Genomic DNA, 22,230 nt, shown 5'->3' with positions numbered 1-22,230 from the left:
TACAGGGTCTTTTGTGGTTCCATACAAATTTTAGGATAGTTTGTTCTAGCTTTGCAAAGAACACTGGTGCAATATTTTTTTTAATTTTTAATGCTTTTTATTTATTTTTGAGAGACAATGTGAGGGTCAGAGAGAGAGGGAGATACAGAATCTAAAGCAGGCTCCAGGCTCTAAGCTAGCTGTCAGCACAGAGCTGGACACGGGGCTCAAACCCACCAACCATGAGATCATGACTGGAGCTGAAGCCGGACGCTAACCCAACTGAGCCATCCAGGTGCCCTCATTGGTGCAATTTTGATTGGGACTGCAGACTTTACCCTCTATTACAAAGCTGTAATCATCAAGACAGTATTCTATTGGCACACGAACAGACACATAGACCAATGGAATAGAATAGAGAACCCAAAACTGGACACACAAATGTATAGCCAATGAATCTTTGACAAAGCAGGAGAGTATCCAAGGAAAAAGACAGCCTCTTTAACAGGTGGTGCTGGGAGAACTGGACAGCAACATGCAGAAGAATGATGAAGAACCTGAATGTGAGACAGGAAACCATCAAAACCCTAGAGGAGAAAGCAGGAAACAGCGTTGACCTCAACCTCAGCAATTTCCTACTCATCACATCCCCAAAGGCAAGGGAATCAAGACCAAAAATGAACTACTGGGACCTCATCAAGTTAAAAGGCTTCTGCACTGCAAAGGGAACAATCAAGAAAACCAGTAGGCAACTGACAGAATGGGAAATGATAGTTGCAAATGGCATATCAGATAAAGGACTAGTATCCAAAATCTACAAGGAGCTCACCAAACTTCACACCCAAAAAACAAATAATCCAGGGAAGAAATGGGCAGAAGACATGAATAGACACTTCTCCAAAGAGGACATCCAGATGGCCAACAGAGACATGAAAGGATGGTCAGCACCACTCATCATCAGGGAAATACAAATCAAAACCACACTAAGATACCACCTCACACCGGTCAGAGTGGCTAAAATGAACAAATCAGGAGACTACAGATGCTGGCGAGTATGTAGAGAAACGGGCACCCTCCTACACTGTTGGTGGGAATGCAAACTGGTACATCTGCTCTGGAAAATAGTGTGGAGGTTCCTCAAAAAATTAAAAATAGAACTCCCCTATGACCCAGCAGTAGCACTGCTAGGGGTTTACCCAAGGAACACAGAAGTGCCAAAGCACAGGGTCACATGTACCCCAATGTTCATAGCGGCACTTTCAACAATAGCCAAATCATGGAAAGAGCCTAAATGTCCATCACCTTAAGAATGGGTCAAGATGTGGTTTATATATACAATAGAGACCCCTAGTCATGTGAGCTGCCAAAATGGTGGCACTTGGGTGTGAGGCTGGGGTAACTGAAGGATGCAGGTGTGTTGCAGGTCAAAGCTAGGGGAAAGTACAAGGACATCAGAATGGCAACATACACATGGTCAGCCCAGTCTTTCTCTAGGAGGTGAAAAATTCAGAAGATCCATGGTCATCGAAATCATAGGGGAAAAAATTAGTATCTTAAAAAAGAAAAGACTTTAAATATATATGACACAGTGTTCTTTGGGACAGCCGCTAGTTTCTCTGGAATGTTGGCAAACTTTGTTTTCAGACACTGCTTCAAGGTTAAACATGATGCTTTGAAGACATATGCATCAGTGACTACACTTCCATTTTTGTCTACTATAGTTGCTTATAAGTTCCTTGTAACAGATGCTTTGTATTTGGGCAATATAAGCCAGAAAAATTGTGTTCTGAGGAGTTCACTGATTTGCATAGTATGTGGTGTTTCATATACCACTGGTCTGGCTTTTTCAAAAACTGGATGCCTGGCATGGCAGTCAAGTATCGGACTGTTTCATTGCCACCAAAAGGAAGGCTTTTACTTTAATGGTTACTGCTGTGTCCAACAAAAATAAAAGCAATGATGATTCCTCTGGTCTTTCAGACGGTCTTTGCAATATTTAATAGTCTGTAGCATTAGGCAATATTTGAAAGTACACTTGAGAAAACTGTATGTGATGATTAATCAAAGAGTGAATGGATATTAAACCAGCAGAATGTTTTGTTTTGTTTTGTTTTACGATGAGGACTCAGGATTTAAAAGTAACTCCAGAAAGTTTGTTTCTATTCCTCCTGCTTGATCTATCACAAGTACTCAATAAATATTCAGTAATTCACTAAAAATAAAAGAAAAAAGAAATATATATACAATAGAATACTACATGGCAATGAGAAAGAATGAAATCTGGCCATTCATGGCAATGTGGACGGACCTCGAGGGTGTCATGCTAAGTGAAATAAGTCAGGCAGAGACTTTATGTTTTCACTAAAGTCTAACAGGAGAGGGGACCATGGGGAGTGGAAGGGGGGAAAAAGAGTCAGGGAGGGGGAGGGAGGCAAATCATGAGAGACTCTAGAATACTGAAAACCAACTGAGGGCTGAAGGGGGAGGGGGAAACAGGAAGGGGGTGATGAACATGGAGGAAGGCACTTGTGGGGAAGAGCGCTGGGTGTTATATGGAAACGAACTTGACAATAAACTCTTAAAAATAAATAAATAAATAAGAGGGAAGGATCCAAGACTAGCACATTAATAAACATAAAAAAAAGCCAAGATCAAGAGTCTGATGCTTAACTGACTAAGCTACTAGGTGCCCCTCTCTATATATATTTTTTTTAATGTGGCTACTAGAAAATTGAAAATTGTATACATGGCTTGCATTGTATTTCTGCTGGGCAGTACTGATCAATAAGATATAACAAATTCAAGCAAATTACTAAACCCATTTAGCTTAGACCTAGATTTCTTTTTTATCAACTTCAAAAATAAAGGAAGCATCTTGTCAAAGGTTCTTGGCTGTTGAACAAGCCTCACATCCAGGTCAGTTAAAACAAAAACAGAAACAAAAATAAATCACCACATGCCAGATTTGTTCCCTATTAGATAGTATAAGCAAAACACATCAAAAGTATACTTTGAGGCAATGACATGACCCAGATGCCAGAATATGAGGCCCCCAAGTGAGTTTAGGAAGATTCTTCTTTCCACCATACAATACTCCAGAAAATGGAAACACATTTTCAAAATCCTTTCCTTTTAGACTGGATATGAATTTTCCAATTAATCAAATGTGTATACTGTTTGTTGATTATTTTTTTAAAAACCTAGCCTAGATAAAGCTATTTACAGAAATTAAAGGTTTTTTTTACTGTTTACAGAACTCACTTGATCTGTTTTCAAGTTGTCAATTTCACCATTGAAATAGTAGTTAGTAAATAGTTCAGCACAATATCTTCCCTCACATACAACCACACCAACAGTTTCATGAACATACTTCCATACTTTTAACAGAACCTATCCTTTACTAAATGTGTGTGTGACAGACCAGACTCCCTCTGTACACAGCCCATGTTATTTGAGGCTCTAAATGGAGCCTAATGTTGGCAAGCTACAAACCTTAGTTGAAATTTCTATTTTCAATAGTCATCTCTTTCCCTTCATACTCTGGGCTTGGTCCCGACATCTTTTATTTTTGTCTTCCTTAATTTTTTATCCTTTCCACAATATCATGTTTCTTTTCTGCCTCAGGAAACAATATTTTGCAGTGTGTTTAGATGGTTAGTTCTCCAACTATTTCCCTGGATTCTTTGTCCACTTCCTACCACCTAACCTGCACACACTGCAAGTCCTCTCCGCTTTTTTTTTTCTGCTTGTTTGCTTGTTTGTTTGTGTTATTGCTTTTCTCTCTAGTCTAACAAGTACAACCATGGTCTTTGGAAGGGGCATGGATTGCTCACAGTTCTGACTACTCGTCTATGTCTTCAATTACCTCCTGTTCACTTCCACTTGGAGGCCTTCCCTCCTTTTTCAACTCAGCATGACCAAATCCTAAGCACATTTATTCAACAAAACTAAGGACGTCTGCAGCAGGTCCCATGTTTAAGAATTTATGCCACAAAATCCTCTTGATTATTTAGCAATAGAACTTCTGACTTTTAGTGGTTATACGGCTGGTCAGCCAACACAGCATTTTTCAAGCCTACTTTCTACCTAGATATAGCCACACGACTGGGTACAGACAATAGAATGTAGAGAGCAATATGGCACTGCCTTAAAAAGAAGTCTCTTGGGGAGCTTGAGTAGCTCAGTCAGTTAAGCATCCAACTTCTGCTCAGGGCATGATATCCTGGCTTGTGAGTCAGAGCCCTGTGTCAGGCTCTGTGCTGACAGGTCAGAGCCTAAAGCCTGCTTTGAATCCTGTGTCTCCTTTTCTCTCTGCCTCTCCCCAACTCATGCTCTGTCTCCCTTTCTCTCTCTCAAAAACAAATAAATATTTTTTTATAAAAAGATCTCTTTGCTCTCTACTTCCTATTTTCTTCTTGAATTCTGCTTAAAGGCAGAATTATGGAAATAAGCCATCTTTAACCATAAAATACCCTATGGGAAGTAAAGCAACAAACGAGCTTGAAATCAATCTCTGGACAACCTGGTGGAATCAAGCCACTTTACCTCCCTGAACACTTACCTGCCTAGACATTTCCACAGAGGGAAATGAACTTTCCACCTTTTATAGGTCACAGTAAATGCAGCCAAACCAATATATATTTTTATTTTTAATTTTGTTTTTTGCCAAACCAATATTTTAACTAAGGCATTCACTGAGTATAGGCTTTCTACTAAACATCAGGGCAAATGCACAGAAGACCAAGAAAATGGAGAAATTCATCATCCTCCATTCAACTAGCTCTAATCCACAATCCCTGTATTCAGTCAGGGATACCACCAGCCTGACATCAGTATGGAGACTTTTGACCCATTTCTCCTCTGCATTTCCATATCCAGTCACCCATCAAAGCCCACTGATGTGCCCTTATCTCACTTTCCTCTCTTCAACTACCACCACCATGGTGCAGGTTCTTTTTACCTCCTCACACTGTGGGAGCTTCCTGCCACCAGGACCTCAGTCCTGCTTTCAGACCCCCACCCCATAAAGGCTGCTTTCACCACACCATTCCTTTTACCAGACATTTAATGGTCCCTTATTTTTCTGCTCTATTTTTCACTGTCAAAAGGATAGACTCAGATGACTCCCTGGGCAGGATGTTCAAGTATCATTCCCCAAGGCCACATTTCTAAACCTCCTCCCATCTCTCACACAAGTCTTACCAGGGCTGAATTAGGACCCTCTTCTTTAGTGTCATAATACTGTATATTCACCTACTGTAATACATACACCATAAAGTAGTTGTTGGGGTAATTCTCACTACAATGCAAGCACCTCCAGACAGAAACTGTCCAATTGTGTGCTTCAGTCCCCCCAACAATGAAGGATACACTATGGGCATTCATGCAGTGCAGGGCATTGTCTGCTGAATAGCCTTGTCTAAAACACTTTGCTTACCTCTGAAACAACCCCACTCCCTATAACCTTGAAAAATAGTTTCTAGTGGCACCTGGGTGGCTCATTCAGTTAAGCATCTGACTTTAGATTTTGGCTCAGGTCATGATCTCATGGCTCATGAGTTCAAGCCTTGTACTGGGCTCTGTGCTGACAGTATGGAGACTGACTGGGATTCTCTCTCTCCCCCTCTCTGTCTGCCTCTTGTGCTTGTGCACATGCATGGACTCTCTCCAAAAACAAACAAATAAACTTAAAAAAAATAGTTTCCACATCACCTAGACATCAGAATGACCTAGGTAGCTTCTTAAAAGAGGTTCCTAGTTTCCACTTTGAAAAGTCACTTTTCTCTAGAATGGAGCCCCGGAATATACATTTTCTCAAAAACTCCACAGTTAATGGTAATGGAAATCTAGAGAAATATTCAAATGCTTGCTGATATAGCTGTGATTCTACAACGAAGCTCAAGTCAAGGACTGAAAGATAAGAATTTATATAATTTTACTCAGTCATGTTAAGACCCAGTAGAGAGTCAATGTGAACTATATATATTATGTAACCCAAACCATATTTAAATGATTAATCAGTCCACAATGTTGTTTGTTGTGAATTCCAAACTTTCAGAAAATAAGTATTTTATCTAGTATTCCATGTTACATAAATAATTAAGCTGATGCATTAAAGGGCTATACATTGAATATCCAACAAACAGACACCTTGAAGTTGCAGTTTCTTATAATCTACTAAAATCACGTATGAAAGAAAGAAACGAAATAAACTGCTCACAGTCTATATGCAGAGTCACAGCAAGGTTTTGTTTCCTAATTCCTGTCAGGGAGAGTGCATTGCTCTCCTCTGAAATGGTCTGGCAGAGCATTGCTGGAAACTGATATTAGATTAGAGGGATAAATGGCCAGTTCCAATAAGGCAAATCCTTCTCTGAGTAGGGTAAGATAAGAAGAGTTAACTACAGAGATTAGGTAGAGGTAAATTCCAAAGCAGAATTATAGAATGTAAAAATTGCTGTTTCTCACACAGATATTAGAGCACAAGTCAGTATATCAAGCGGTACACAACCTACTCAAGGAGCAACAGATGCAAAAAACACCCAAGAACACTGTAATGAGAAAAGAATAAGAGAATAGGCAAAAACAGCAAAACAGTAAAAGCTACACCAAAAGCTTAAGAATAGAAGGAGAGAATATAATTTCCAGGCTCAGAATTTCAAACAATTTGAATTATGTGGAGGTAAGAAATCTGTACTTCAGTCCATGACTTTACTTAAATTAGCAGCTCTAGAACTTTGAACAAGTTCTTTATCCAATGGATCTCAATTTCCCTATCTGTAGAATATAATTAATAATCCATATTCAATATTCCAATAATTTATGACAATTGAATATGCAACATGAAATATTTTGAAGTACAAAAAAACATAGCAAATACAAGGCTTTGGTATTAATTAAATAATCTAATAAGTAGCAGTTATATTTTATAATGCTATAAAAGCACTCCAAGAGAAAAAACCGAGCATTAATAGAAACTCATAAGGAATAAACCAAATAAAGTTTGGTAAACTCTAGAATTAAAAGAGAACAACCCACACATTGACTAATCCCCACCTCTTAGCAAATTTACAAAGTGCTGTTTCTCTAAAAAGTCTTTATATATACTGTTGGTCATCTCGTAACTTTTATATGAATTCAGTTTTCTTACATTGGAAAGATATGGTCATCTCTAGATTTTGATGCAATGAGAACTGGGACCCAAGAGACTTCTCTGCACTGTCTGATACTATTTGATGAAAACAGCAAACATCTTAAATCTTAACTAGTCTGCACTCAAAAGTAAAGAATGCTCATGTGGGATTTTGCAGAGCAAGAGGTTATCAGGGATTTTTCAGCCCACTACACAGGCAGAGAGGCCTGCAGTCTTATTTACACTACCACCTTCTCCTATTCCGATTACTGTTAAGCCTCAGGGCAGGGTGGCCAGCCTCACAGGCATCCAACAGCATTCCAAGGCACTGCAGACCAAGGGAGGCATTGACACTGACCATGCCCAGGAGTGATATCTCCAGACTATCTGGTTGGCACCAGACAATCTTGTCTACTTGGGCAGCTTCAGCACAATCTGGGAAACAAAGCAGGTACCGTTTGCTAATTGGTGAATATCTGAATCCCTCAATGATTAAGAATGTAGAAGTCAACCTTGAAAATAAAGCATAGTCTACTCTGACATTGTTTACCTGCTTCTTAACTTAGTCCTGGACGAGTCTCTTGGCACAGGTATCAAGCTACAGCTTGGGTGAGAGCTACCTGCTTTGCTAGACCTGCCTGTGAGTCCGAGTTAACCTCAGGAGACTGACAGCTGTTCAATTTGGTAAGGTTACCAGTAAGAGCCTATGTGTGTTTTGCCAGTCTGTCAGCACCTCTCACTTGATTATCTTCATATACATTTTAGACTTGAGTTTAAAAGGCCATGTTTCCTGGTATAATATAATATGAATACTGTTCCTCAACTAAATGGGTTAACTGTTTCAACCTCTCCTGGCACCAGCTCCCTAGTTTCTGCTTTTATTCATTCTCATTTAGTCCAAGATCCTAACACCCATCTCCAGGTTCCATATCCCAGGTTGTCCCAACTATAAGTATGTGGGACATCTCACCAAATGAAAACTACTATCCGCCTGGATCTCCATTGTTTCTCGAGATATCTCCCTCTGCTATCTTTTGCCATTCATACACCATTATAAATCATTATATCAGAAACCAAGTCAGACACAAAATATATCATTAAAAAGAACAAATGTGGGAGTGCCTGGGTGGCTCAGTCAACTAAGCGTCTGACTTTGGCTCAGGTCATGATCTTGCAATTTGTGAGTTTGAGCCCCATGCAGGCTCTGTGCTGACAGCTCAGAGCCTGCTTCGGATTCTATGTCTCCCTCTCTCTCTTTGCACCTCTCCCACTCATGCTCTGTCTCTCTCTCTCAAGAATAAACAAACATTAAAAAATTTTTTAAAAAACAGCAAATGTGTGTTACATAAAAGTAATCTGATAAACTCTAAGAAATATGTGTCATTTCTTGTTTTGAGAAAGATGCTCTCAAACAATGGTATCTATCTAGCCAACAAGATCAGTCACATTTACCCACTCAGGCTGACTCTTCTCTCCTGCACCTTAGAATGCAGGCAGGTAAAGAAGAGGAACAGGGCCATAGGCCTGTGCTAAATAAATTCAAGTTGAATGAAGTAATGAAACATTCCACGGAAGAAGACAGCAATGTTCAGAAATTGCCAAAAGATCTACAACAACATGGGGCAGGCTGGAATTTCCATTCAGCTCTGCCTGACTCAAAAGCTCACTCATTCCCCTGCTCTCACCCTCTTCAGATACACACACACACACACACACACACACACACACACACACACACACACACACACACCTTACAACCCCCCTGATAGCAGAGCATCAAACACAGTACAAGAATCCGCTAACAATAAAACAAAGGAAAATCTTGGGCTTTTTATTTTTTGTTAAAGAGATAAATTTAAAAGAAGTAGAGATGCCTGAGTGGCTCAGTAAGTTAAGTGTCTGACTTTTGATTTTAGCTCAGGTCATGATCCAATGGGTCAAGAGAGTGAGCTCTGTGTGTGGCTTTGCACTGACAGCTAAGAGCCTGCTTGGGATCTGCTTTCTGTTTGCCCCCAACCCCACCCTGCCACCCCCATGCACATGTGCTCTCTCTCTCTTGCTCTATTTCTCTCTCAAAATAAATAAATAAATAAATAATATAAATAAATAAATAAGAAATCCAATTCCTTACTTGTTATTTCAACTTCTTTCTTAGATTGCATTGAAGCATTTAGGATCATGTTAAGTAGCAAAACAATAAAACAAACAACCACAAAATCTGAATTAATCCTCAACAAATTAATGGGGAAAATGGCATAAGTTTACATTTTAATAAAATGTTGATTCTAATAGGTTATATTTCCAAATTTCACATTTCATTTAAAAAATATTATAGTAACATGGAATAAAATGTTGAAATACATAACACTGTGCTCTTCAAATAAAGTACTTTTCTAATTAAACCAACTACTAAAAATCCCCATCTCTCTCCTCCTTCTTAAACATAGAGAAGACATACAGAGATGCTTAAGCTCCTTGAATTAAAACAAAACACGCACACACGCACACACAATCTTCTCTTGTATATTCTTTGGACATAGCCTTTTCCCAGTATAGTGAGTTTTTTTTTTCCCGTAGAATATATGCAAGACATAATTTAGCCCAACACCATTTCAAATATCTTGGTGATCAGAAAACAAAGTTTCACCTATCTGATAGTATGCAAGTCTGTAGAATTGTATTTTTCTCTTCAAAATTCCTTCTAAAAACCAGGCTTTATATCTTTAAATGTTAATAAATTTAATACATTTTTAGCATTTAAAATTCACTGGGAACTAGTGAATTTTCACTAGGCTAGGCTTAGAATTAAAATATTTTTTAAAAAACATTAAATTGTGAGTACCTCTAATTGTTTTATAATATTACTAAAAATATTTGGATATTGAATGGGGCTACAGAATATGGACATCAGCATCTCACTTCATATTTTAGTATTATCAATGGGTGACATTAATTGTCACAAATGAAAAATACAGAGCAGGTATAATAATGATAATAACAAACCTAAGTGAATAAAAAACTTACTGAAACCATTTTCACTATTATTATGTTACACCAACTACATTGAGAGAACACTACTTGGCATATAATAATAAAGGGCTTTATGTTGTTGACCCTTGTAATTGCTGCAAAAACCCAGTGAGGCAGTGGCTATTACTGTTTCACTGGGTACTACTATTTCACAGCTGGTAGCACACCCTTGTCGCAGGAGAGCAGCTTGTGCATCCAGGTCAGGCTCAAGTCCGCCCTCTGAGCCACTCTCCTGTACCCCCTGGAACCTTCAATATGGAGATCACACTTTCTGCGAAGGAATTTCATACATGTACCTCATCTTCCCACAACTTCCCCAATATCCTGTGTTATCCTATACAATTAAGGACAGATAAAACATATGGGGGATAAATTTTTTTTCTAGTTGTTAGCTAAAAAGCAAATCTTAGACCACAACCCTTGTCTGAATATCTATGTATTATGCAATTTCAGGAAAACTATGAAAAATAAACAAGAGCCAAAATCATTTACTTCCTTAGTGGTATAACAATAATATGCCAGAGATAAATTTAGATTAAAATTGTTATACGGAAGAAGTTAAATATTCAGGAGATGAATGAACACCTAGCATAAGCTTATTGAGTAGAATCACATAATAAACTTTAAATTTTTCAGTGAATGTCATTCAATTTGTGGCCTGTATAGGCATTCTGCTTTTCTTCTATCCTTTAGCCATTGGTAACGACATTACCTTCTGGCCCTTATAGAAAGATAAAAGTTGATTTCTGGCTCTATCCACTGAGTATCATTGTACGTTTAGCAGTATGAAAATATATAAAAGTGAAAACTGCATTTGATCCCTACCCCATGGGAACACATTTCCAGGTTTCTTGCAAGTGCACAATCTTTATTTTTGGAAATGACATACTGAGTAAGCAACTGGCTGATTTTCCAAACACCTCCTAGAGTTTGGAAGTAAAAAAGAGATAAACATTGACTTGTCAATGAGCTAATCTATGATGTTCATTTTTAGAGAATAAAAGTTTCAGTATGTGATTTTAAGCCTTTACAGACCAATGGCCTTCTTTTTGATGGCACCACTTTGAGAGACTATCTATATGTTAGCATTTTCCCTTCCTTCAACAATTCCATTTAAAGAAACTTCTATTTTCCTAAATAATTGTCACATTCTCAAAGAGCAACAGTCAGATTTATTATTCATATCCCTGTAGACATCTTCCAACTCTCTTGTCCCTAAGTCTCAAGTTAGTGCTTTGCTGTTCAATAAATAGTTCTTCTAAGGTGGCTACCATTTAAACAAAATTTAATATTGCTATTAAATTATAACAATAGTAAAGTGAACAAAAATAAATGCAATACTTCAATTAATTTTTGCATATGAATATGCTCTTGTAATCATCCCTCAGATCACCATATAGAACAGTATCCGTATTCCTGAAGAGTCCATTCATACCTCTTTCCTATTAATCCTTCTCCCAAAATCCCATTCTGACCTCGATAGCCACAGATTACTGTTGTCTGTTCTTAAACAATATGTAAATGGAAGATACTGTTTATATTGGCTTTGTCTATGAAATCCATCAATGTTGCTAAGTATAATGAAAGACTGTTATTTTTCATTGTTGAATACTACTCCTGTGTGTATTTAAACCACAATTTATTCTTCCATTCTAAGAATGATAAATATATGAAAGGTTTTTCTGCTTAGAGTTATTACAAATTACATGTATTTTCATGGACATATGAACTGATTTCTCTTGGATATATACCCATAGGAGCAAAACTGCTGAGCCACAGTATATATGTATTGAGTTTTAGTATTTACTACAATTGGTTTCCCAGAGTGGTTATACTTTCTTGGAAGTTCAGTGGACTAATGAATAAAATGAAAAATCAAAATTTCATGTTTTCCAGTAATTTTCTTTACACAGTTGTGATAAAATTATTAAATACCTCAGAACAAAATCACAAGATTAAATAAGTCACTCAAGAGCCTACCAATTAGTTAGGTGTTTTGGATAGCCATTACACACGAGTCCAACACCACATTTACAGAAACGCACACATTAAGAACAGATACACTAATTTAGATATTCACCAAATAAGTTCTAATTCTTTTACCCATGACTATTGCTGAACATTTAGCGGCAGTAGATTTAAAAATTCACAATGTTAGATGTATTTCAAATGTCTGTAAGTATAACCATAAAATAAATTCAACACTATAATCACCTACATAAAGATGTTTGATTAAAAATAATTTTGAATGATCAGTAAGTATACACACATCTTTGTAAAGTACTACTGGCCAATATTTATTTCTGGATTGGATTTTTCTAGCCAATTCATGGTGCCTCTGTCCTAGAATCTATGGGTAACATTTTCATAGAAGACAAATCAAATCAGTCACAACTAAGAAACCAAGTCAAATCAAGATTAAAAAGGAAGCAAATCATCTTTTTACAAAAGATTCACTCAAAAGTCAGATAAAATCAATATCAGAATCAGAGGTTATTTGGGTTATGAGTTTGTTTCTTCCAGCTCAGCATGAGTTTAGGGCAGCAAGAAGGCAAAGAGATTCAAGAATGTACATAGAGATTTCTAAACATATAACCGAACTCCAACCTTCTCTCAAAGCTCAGTCTTATTCTGCACTCCTTGTCCTACCTTGCAAAGCTGAAGTGCTAAGCTCAGTGCTTACGGTATTGTATACATTAAGCATGGGGTGACTTAATGTCACTTGGAATCTCTGGATACCTAACTTCTCCTCCTTTTATCACTGCACAATGACTTAATCTGTATCCAATTCTAAAAGTGATTCCATCCCCTTGCCTTTATTCTACTTCTAAAAATTCATGGAAGTGAAAGATACTGAAAATGCACAGCAATAGACATACAATTCCCCAGGGCAGGAAACTTATAATGGTGAAAAGATCTAGATGCATCAAAACACATGGTCTGTACAAAAGACTGAGGTCGGACACCAGCAGGTAATGCCATAGCTGAGTCAAGACTGACCTAAACAACAGGGAGTGGGGCTCTTATAAAAATTCCCGAAGATTTTATGTTGGTAGCAACTTATCTGACCATACTGTTAATTACCTGTTCAAGAATCTCAACAGAGACCATCAGCATCAACTAAATGGATTAACTCTTAAAACAACAAAATTGTTACCACAGCCTTCAAATCATTTTGGTTTGTTTGCTTTGTTTTGTTTTTTGTTTTAGGATGCAAGATTAGTCCAATTTGTATGAAAAAGCACCTGCCTCATATACTTAGCTATTCAAAGTAAAGGCAATACTGGATTTGCTGAAGACATGGTAAGGATCTTCATGTCTTTGAACTTTCTTAAGGTATTTCCATGAAAACCTAAGCCCAAGGTGACAAACAAGATGAAAATGAACCCCCTTAAAGAAATCCCTAGAGCAATTTAATTTATATGTAGCCTTTGGTCAAAAATTCTAGTGATTAGGAAACACATCATCTTTAAGACTGGTAATGGACCCATACCATGGAGAACATTATTGTGTTAGGCACCTGATGTATGCAGTTAAAAGCATTCTCTAAAGAGAATGGATGTTGCCAGTGAAGGGAGAAAAAAAAAAGTCCATTGTAGGTAATCACCTGAAAGGAAGCTGTTTATCTACCAATGGAACTAAGTGAATGAAAGAACAGAAGTTATGCAAAAAAAAAAAAAAAAAAAAAAAAAAAAAAAAAAAAACCCAAAACCTAACACTTAACATAATCTTGTGCCTAACTTTCATAGTAGATTGATCTTGGACTAAATCTGCTTGAGCACGAATCGTGAACCCACACCCTTTATGTCTACCCCACTTTAAACGCAAGCTAATTCTATACCAAAAACAGTCTCTTACGGGGGAAACAGAAGGATCTCACATATAACATAGTAGATATGAATAGCCTACAGTATTAAAAATTATAGACATAGTTTTTAAAAAAACAAATATATGAATAATCAGGAGAGACTAATGAGTAAGTTGCCAAACGTCCTGAGTGGAATTCTTTCTGTCATCCCACATTGGATATTGTGGTAGGAGGATGAGAACAGAAATTCTCGGAGGTATCAGGTAACTTCTACCACCTGAACACAGGAAAATCTTGAGGTTCACTAACCCAAGATTATGTACTTAACAAATGAATAACCAATCTAACCAAAGAGATGCTTTGAAAAGAAAAGCAGGGAAGCCTGGGTGGCTTAGTCAGTTAAGCATCCAACTCTTGATTTCAGCTCAGATCAAGATCTCACAGTTCATGAGATCAAGCTCCTCATCAGGCTCTGTGCTGACAGCATGAGGTATTCTCTCTCTGCCCCTGCCCTGCTTATGAACATGTACATGTGTGCTCGCTCTCAAAAGAATGAAAGGAAGAAAGGAAGGAAGGTAGGAAGAGAGAAAGAAAAGCAAATAAGTACCACAACAATTCTACAATTACTCTTTAATTTCATCTCAGATTGATATGTTGGCCTAGAAGTCCCTCTATATAACCAGGCAAGGATGATGTCCAGGCTTTTTTTTTTTTCTCAACAGCTACACAGAGATACCCTAGGACATTAAGGAATCATTCTTGACTTACTAAAATATCTGAGTCTTCTTCTCTTTCTCCCATTCCAATATTTGAACTAGAACCCAAACCCTAGTAATTGAATAACTGAAGTAGAAGCAGAAAAGAGAAGGATCAATTTTGTGTGATTGGTTTGATAAAATATGCCTGATGTGATAAGCATGAAGTCAGGAAGCTACCCAGTATAGAGCAGAATAACGTCTTGTTTCCTCAGAAAGATCACAGGAAAACCAGGAATTATTCTCATCTGATTCAACATGATTTTCTAATTATACCTAATCTGTGGAGAAACTGATACGCACATATCTTTTTGATAATGACAGAAAGTTCTTATACACCTCATAAAGCAGGAGTCATATGATTATTCTCCAACATACAATTATGACAGGTATGATATAGGTCTCTGTGGTAGAAAAGAAACAGACATGCAAACCCAGACTGGATTTGGGCTTAAAGAGACACAAATTGGCATCTTCACATATAATGCTCAAGTGCACTCACCCTTCCAAGGCCTCTTTCCCTTTCTTCTACAATGGGTTTTCCCTTTTCTGGAAGTTCTCTATACCCTTGATATCTTCTCCAACAGAAGTTCTGCCCAGTGTGTAAAATTTCTTTGGCCCTCCTCACCTTTTTCTCCTCTTTTCAAGGGTAAGAATCATGGCGAGGGTAGGGGGGATGAGTGTCACCTGAGGAGGTTGTTAATGCAAAAAAAATTCAATAATTTGTTCGAATTTTTTCTGCCTTTTTTTTTTTTTTTTTTTTTTTTTTTTTTTTTTGCTTTGTCCCCATAGAAAACCAGCTGACACTGTGGGCTACAGAACAGACTAACTGGAATGGATGAAAAGGAATGAACTGATTATCACAGCTATCAAGCAGTTAAAAATAACTTTTCAATTAAAAGGATCCAGGAAAAAAAATGAATACATGCACTGTAGCAATTCTATTCCTACCCGCATTTTCTTCATCCATCTGAAAGGCGGACTTACATTACCCACAGTTTTAAAGAAACTTTGAAATATACATTTTGTCACCAGTGGGTCCTGCAATAGTTCTCAGGAACCCGTTTCGAAAGTTCCCAGAACATTAGAACGGCCCACTTTGCTTGTCAAGATAGGGAGAAGATCAATGTGTAATGTTTGAGATCCTTTTTTTGCTTCTGATTCTTTCTTTGAAAATACAGAAAGAGGAGGAATTTAATAGTTTCATTTTACCCCGTTAGTAAGGGAATCTGGGTCCTATGTCCTCCAACATAACCTTATTGAGTTTTTCAGAATAAGTAACATCTTTTCAAATGTCAACTTCTCTGTGAACCTTAGCATGAGTCTTCATAAAGACTTAATGTTAATTCCTACAAATTACCTCTGTGTAGTTAAAAAAAATCAGTGAAGTAATCTTAGCAAGAGATGGTTCCACATGCTTTGAGAAGCACTGCAAGTTGAGAAAAAAAGAGAAATAAAAAGTATCCAAATTGAAAAATAAGTAAAACTCTCCCTACTTCTAGTGACATGATACTATATATAGAAAATTCTAAAGACTCCACCAAAAAACTGTTAGGCTTAACAAATGAATCCATAAGGTTTCAAAATTAATATACATATATCTGCTGTACTTTTATATACTAACAATGAACTATCATAAAGAGAAATTAACTATCCCAGTTATAATTGCATCAAAAAGAATAAAATACCTAGGAATAAATTTAACCAATGAAGAGAAAGATCTGTACTATAAAAACTGTAAGACACTGATGGAAGAAATTAAAGGCAACACAAATAAATGGAAAGATATACTATACTCATAAACAGGAAAAAAATAATAGTGTTAAAATGTCCATATTACCCAAAGCAACCTACAGACTCAATGTAATCCCTATCAAAATTCCGATGGCATTTTTCACATAACTAGAAAAAATAATCCTAAAGTTTGTATGAAACCACAAAAGACCCCAAATGGCCAAGGCAATCTTGAGAAAGAAAAAAACTGTAGGTATAACATTCTGATTTTAAACTATACAACAAATCTATAAGTAGTTAAAAATAGTATGGTACTGGCACAAAAACAGGCACACAAATCAATGGAATAGAATGAATACTCTAGAAATGAACCCATGGGGTGCCTGGGTGGCTCAGTCGGTTAAGCGTCTGGCTTCGGCTCAGGTCATGATCTCACGGTTCGTGGGTTCGAGCCCCACGTCGGGCTCTGTGCTGACAGCTAGCTCAGAGCCTGGAGCCTGATTTCAGATTCTGCGTCTCCCTCTCTCTGCCACTCCCCTGCTCGCACTGCCTCTCTCTGTCTCTCAAAAATAAATAAAGCATTAAAAAATAATAAATAAATAGATGAACCCACATTTATATGATTAACTAATATGTGATATAGGAGACAAGAATATACAACCAGGAAAAAGAATCTCTTCAATAAATGATGCTGGGCAAAGTGGACTGGACAACGGCACACAAAATAATGAAACTGAACCACTTTCTCACACTACACACAAAACTGAACCACTTTCTTACACTATACACAAAAATAAACTCAAAATGGATTAAAGATCTAAATGTGAGGCCTGAAACCACAAAATTCCTCGAAGAAAACATAGGCAGTAAACTCTTGTTGGTCATCGGTCTGAGCAATATTCTTTTGTTTTTGTCTCCTCAGGTTAGTGCAACAAAAGCAAAAACAAGCATGTAGGATTATATCAAACTAAAAAGCTTTTGCACAGGAAGGGAAACCAAAACAAAACAAAAAGCCAAGCTACTGAATTGGAGAAGATATTTACAAATGATACTGATAAAAGGTTAGTATCCAAAATATATAAAGAATCCGCACAATTCAATAACAACAAACAATCAGTGCAATTAGAAAATGGGCAGAGGACCTAAATAGACATTTCTCTGAAGACATACAGATGGCCCAAAGATACATGAAAAGATACTCAACATCACTAATCATTAGGGAAATGCAAATCAAAAACACAATGAGATATCACCTCCACCTGTCAGAATGGCTATTATCGAACAGAAAGGAGAAAGAAGACATGGGGTTTGTGTGCACATGTGTGTGTGTGTGCGTGTGTGTGTGTGTGTGTGTGTGTGTGTGACGGAATACTACTCAGCAATAAAAAATGAAATCTTCAGAGAAGGACAAATGCCATATAATTTCACTTAAATGTGGAATCAAAAAAACAAAATTAACAAAATAAAACAGAAACAGACTAGAAAAATCTGGTAGTTGCCAGAGGGGAATGATGAGCAAAATGGGGAAAGAGGATTAAAAGTCACAAACTTTCAGTTATAATAAATAAAACACATTTCCTATGCAATGTGTAGCAGAGGGAATGGAGTTAATAATATTGTAATAATTTGTATGGTAATAGATGGTAGCTGTCTTTTATCATGATGACCATTTCCTAATTCATATAAATGATGAATCACAATTGTGTATACCTGAAATTAATGTAATAATGCATGTCAAATACACTTTATCTGAAAAGGAGAAAACAGACCCACACTTGGTAGTTTTCTAATAGTTTAAGTTTATTAAGTGCCTGTGAAAGTTGAATCAATCGAAAAAAAAGAAACACAGGCAATACATAAACTACCAAAAATTTACACCACATTACATTTTAAAAATACAATATTGGTGTTGGTGAACACAGAGAAAAGATAACATAAATATATGAGCAAACAGCAGGACCACATTAAGATGAGTAAGGGAGACAGTGATGACAATGACAGATTCAATATAGTCCTGAGTGGCCTAGTGGGGAAAAAAAAAGTATAGTAGACTATTATGAAGGAAGAATGGTATGGTTATTAACACAGAGCAATGAAATCTGTGAAACCATATTAGTAATCTCAAGAATGGCAAGCATAACTGATTAAGTGAGATTTAAAAAAGAGGGCAAACTAAAAACAAACAACAAATTACTGTTCAGTGTCAGTCATGCGTTAAATATCCTTTCTACACTTTTGCATATGCAATACTGATTGCAATACATGAAGTAGTAACGGTATCTCAACAAGAACCATAAAAGAGGACAGACTCTTGAACCACATGAAATGTTAAGTATAGATAAGATAGTCTCACTCATTCTTCTTAGAAAAATTAAAAGCTGATGTGGCCTGGCTAAAAATAAGTTTATAAGTAGATGAAAAAGACTTTTAGAGTAGGTTTTTAATTCCATAGTGTTGCATGAATTCAAACTGGGTAAAAGAATGAGCAAATGGAAGAGTCAGTAACATAAATGTTAGGATGTTCATGGTAAATAGAGAATACAGCTAATAATACTTCTTGGAAAAATGGAGTAAACATATGGAACATGTTAGCCAGAAGAAAACCAAGCCATGAAGATAAATGAGTTCAAGAAATACCTAGAAATGCTTTGGAGAACAGGGGGACATTTTAAAAGGGAGACATTCAGAAGCATAATAAAGACCTGATAAATTTGGCAAGACTTATTCCTAACCACTATATCTGGTTCCTGAAGACATCTGTTGAAAAACATGGCACTAACGAGAACTACCTCATACAGAACTTTCTAAGTTTGAAGTTTATTATTTCAGGTCCTACGTGTAACAACTCCAAGCCCCTCTAGATTTAACAGCTAAGGGTCTCAAACTTTGTTTCCTTCACATCTTAATTCATAAGCTCTGTTTTTCCTCCTAGTTATATATACTATCCTAATTTAGCCAATAGCATAATTTGCATTTTTTAATTAGAGTAGAGTTGAGAATGTTACATTAGTCTCAGATGTACAACATAGTGATTGGATACCATTATATGTTACATTATACCATGATGTCGCTAGCATCTGTATATTTTACACTAAATCAGTTCCCTTCCTATTTAACTTTTTGAATCAGCAAAACATAGAGAAAAACAAAACATTCAGAGAAAACTGAATCCACTTTGCCATTTGATTATTTTCTTCATGTGCATGGTATAATTATCAGATTTTAAAATAACACCAAGCTTTATCCATACTCAGAATAAAGAGGAGGAAATACTTCTAATCTTTCTATTTTTAATAAAGAAAATTTTTAATGTTTATTTATTTTTGAGAGAGACAGTGTAAGCCAGGAGGGGCAGAGAGAGGGAGGGGAGACACAGAATCCAAGCAGGCTCCAGGCTCCTGGCTGTCAGCACAGAGCCCGACATGGGGCTTGAACTCGTGAACTGTGATATCATGACCTGAGCCAAAGTGAGACACTTAACCTACTGAGCCACCCAGGTGTCCATTTAATCTTTTTAAAAGAGGAAATTTATTTTGGTCTTATATCTGGTTTTGCATTGTTTTGGTTTTGGGGACACTTAATATGAAATCCAAAAAGTCTAATGAGAGTTTTTATTTCATTATTCAAATATGAATCCTCTCTATCTACCTGCTCCCTGTGGAGGAATATTCAAAAGGAAGCTGCCATTACCGTAATATGAAAGTTTTTGCTTACAAAAGAGGAGCAAGTCTGTCTGATATTGCCAGGGGAACACTGCAACCTAACTTTCAAAACAAACAAACAGAAATGTTACTTTGTTGCTGAAAGGGAAAAATCTACAGATAAGAATATTCTATCCAGCAAGGCTATCATATAGAATAGAAGAAGTGATAGAGAACTTCCCAGACAAACAAACATTAAAGGAGTTCATGACACTAAATAAAGCCCAACACAAAATATTAAAGGAGACCGTTTGAGTGGATAGGAATGACCATAAGTGAGAGTATGAAAAGTAGGAAACACAAAAGCAGTAAAAATAATTATTTCCATAAAAAACCAGTCAAGGAATTCACTATATAAAAGGATGTTAAATACAATACCATATACCTAAAATCTGATGGGGAGAGGAATAAAGAATGGGCTCAACCTTATACAGCCATCACCTTCCTATAAACTGCTATCTACAGAAAAGGTTAGACACGAAAGTAATGGTGACCAAAAATCAAAACCCACTAAAAGATATGCAAAGAGTAAAATGAAAAAAAATCCAAGTATATCACAAAAGAAACCCAGCAAACCATGAAAGAGAGCAAGAGAAGAAAGGATTAGAGAAAAACAACATAAACAACCAAAAAACAAGTAACAAAATGGCAATAAATACATATCTATTAATAATACTTTGACTGTAAATGGACTAAGTGCACCAATCAAAAGACATGGGGTGACAGCATGGATTAAAAAAAAACAAGACCCATCTATATGCTGCTTACAAGAGACTCATTTCAGACCTAACAGCACCCACAGGTTGAAAGTAAGGGGGAAGATATTTATCATGTAAATGGTTGTCAAACAAAACCAGTGTAGCAATACTTATATTAGAAATAACAGATACTAAAACAAAGACTATAAAAAGAGACAAAGTAGGATGCTATAAAATAATAAAGAGGATAATCCAAAAATAAGATATAACAATTATAAATATTGATGCATCCAACGTGAAAGCACCCAAACAACATATAATAGGCATATAACAGGGTAATAACAAACATAAAGGAACTAATTGACAGTAATAGAATTATAGTAGAGGACTTTAACATCACATGTACATCAACAGACAGATCATCAAACAGAAAATCAACAAGAAAACAGTGGCTTTGAATGACACACTAGGTAGATGGATTTAACAGATATATTCAAAACATTTCATACTAAAACAGCAGAATATACATATTTTTCAAGTGCACATGGAACATTCTCCAAAAGAGACACATAATAGGTCAGAAAACAAGTCTCTACAAATTTAAAGATATCGAAGTCATACTATGCATCTTTTCTGACCATAACAGTATGAAATTATAAATCAAACACAAGACAAAATCTGAAAAACCAAAAACACACAGGGTTGGGTCAACTAAGAAATCAAAGAATAAATAAAAAATACATGGAAACACATGAAAATTAAAACACACAGTCCAAAACTTTTGGTTTGGGTTCTAAGAGGAAAGTTTATAGCAATTCAGGCATCACTCAAGAAACAAGAAATATCTCAAAAAACAACATAACCTCACACCTAAAGGAGCTAGGAAAAGAACAAATAAAACTCCAGACCAGAAGAAAGGAAGGAAATAATTAAAGCAGAAATAAATGATACACAAACTAAAAAAAAACAATAGAATAGATAATGAAACCAGGAGCTAGTTCCTTGAAAAAAAAATTGACAAACCTCTAGCCATAGAGCTCAGATAGGCGGGGGGGCTCATATAAATAAAATCACAAATGAAAGAGGAGAAATCACAGCCAACACCTCAAAAATACAATAGTAAGAGGACATTATGAAAGACTATCTGACAAAAAATTGGACAACCGAGAAGAAACAGATTAATTCTGAGAAATATGCAAGCTACCAAAACTGAACCAAGAAGAAATACAAGTTTAAACAGACCAATAACCAGCAAAGAGAATGAACCAGTAATCAAAAACTCCCAATTAACAAAAGTCCAGGACTAGACAGCCTCATGGGTGATTTTATCAAATATTTAAAGAAGAGTTAATGCCTATTCTTCTCAAATTATTCCAAAAAAGAGAAGAGGAAG

General features: G+C 36.5%; 1 protein-coding gene and 1 pseudogene across 1 annotated transcript in view; one reads left to right on the top strand and one right to left on the bottom strand.

The window, feature by feature from the left end:
- Positions 1-22,230, bottom strand: part of FMN2 (formin 2) — a 370,023-nt gene that overhangs the window by 208,048 nt on the left and 139,745 nt on the right.
- On the top strand, positions 1,348-2,040 carry LOC115287956 (annotated as a pseudogene).

Source organism: Suricata suricatta, chromosome 3 (genome assembly GCF_006229205.1).
Source record: "Suricata suricatta isolate VVHF042 chromosome 3, meerkat_22Aug2017_6uvM2_HiC, whole genome shotgun sequence".
Classification (NCBI taxonomy): domain Eukaryota; kingdom Metazoa; phylum Chordata; class Mammalia; order Carnivora; family Herpestidae; genus Suricata; species Suricata suricatta.
The sequence above is the reverse complement of the archived record's forward strand: the minus strand, read 5'-3'. Positions and strand labels throughout refer to the sequence as shown.